Genomic DNA, 984 nt, shown 5'->3' with positions numbered 1-984 from the left:
GTTTGTGGGACTTCTCGTAAGTAAATAATAGTGCACGCAGATACCTGTCCCAGTCATGTGGTCTCTTCTGACACCTCTCCAGTATGCTCTTTAAGACTCTATTGCTTCTCTCACAAATCCATTACATCTGGGGTTGTATGGAGTGGCAAATAGTTACCTCGTACTGATGTTTTTGTACTTCTCTTGCACCAGTTATGAGGTAAACTGGGTCCTTCTATCGCTCAAGATTTCTTTTGGAAAGCCAACTCTGCATAAACTTCCAAAAGGGTTTCTGCTGTTTTTCACATCTCTATCTTTGGCATGGCTACAGTTATTGAGTAACATGCCACTTAGTCAGCTACTGTCAGCACATACCAGTTGCCTTTGTCATATACAGGTACTAATGGTCTGATCAAGTATACAGCCACTCTGCTGAATGACTATCCTATGGGAGGCACCTAATTCAGTAGCATCTTGGCCATCTTCCCTCTATATACTGTCTTTTGACAGATGTTGCATGACCTACAAAATCTGGTCACATCTCCAATGACCCCAACCAGTGGAATTTGCTGATGATTCTGTCTGCCATTTTATTTATCCCTAGGTGTCCTCCTACAATCTACTCAGTCATCGTTCGAGTCTGGTGTTCTGTTGGTTCATTGATCTGTTTAACATCCCCAGTAGAATTGCTTTGATATATCTTGTACAAGGTTCTCTTCTTGTCCTATATTTTGTATGTCCCTTTCCACTTTATTTTATGCTAGACTTTCTCTCAGGTGCTGTTCCAAAGTTTTTGCAGTGAAGGGTCTTTATTCTAGGCTTCCTTCAGTTCACATAGACCTACATTTGGCATTCCACTTTTCGAGACTCGCAAGGGCTTGATATTATGATACTTTTTATTTTCTTGAGTTCTTGTGGTGGCTGCAGATATCTCACCAGTCTCTTTTCTGTTTGGTTCCTCCAAACTTCTACTGCCTACTACGTTGTAAATCATTATGTCATAAA

The sequence above is a fragment of the Tachypleus tridentatus genome, chromosome 4 (genome assembly GCF_004210375.1).
Source record: "Tachypleus tridentatus isolate NWPU-2018 chromosome 4, ASM421037v1, whole genome shotgun sequence".
NCBI classification, from domain to species: domain Eukaryota; kingdom Metazoa; phylum Arthropoda; class Merostomata; order Xiphosura; family Limulidae; genus Tachypleus; species Tachypleus tridentatus.
The sequence above is the reverse complement of the archived record's forward strand: the minus strand, read 5'-3'. Positions refer to the sequence as shown.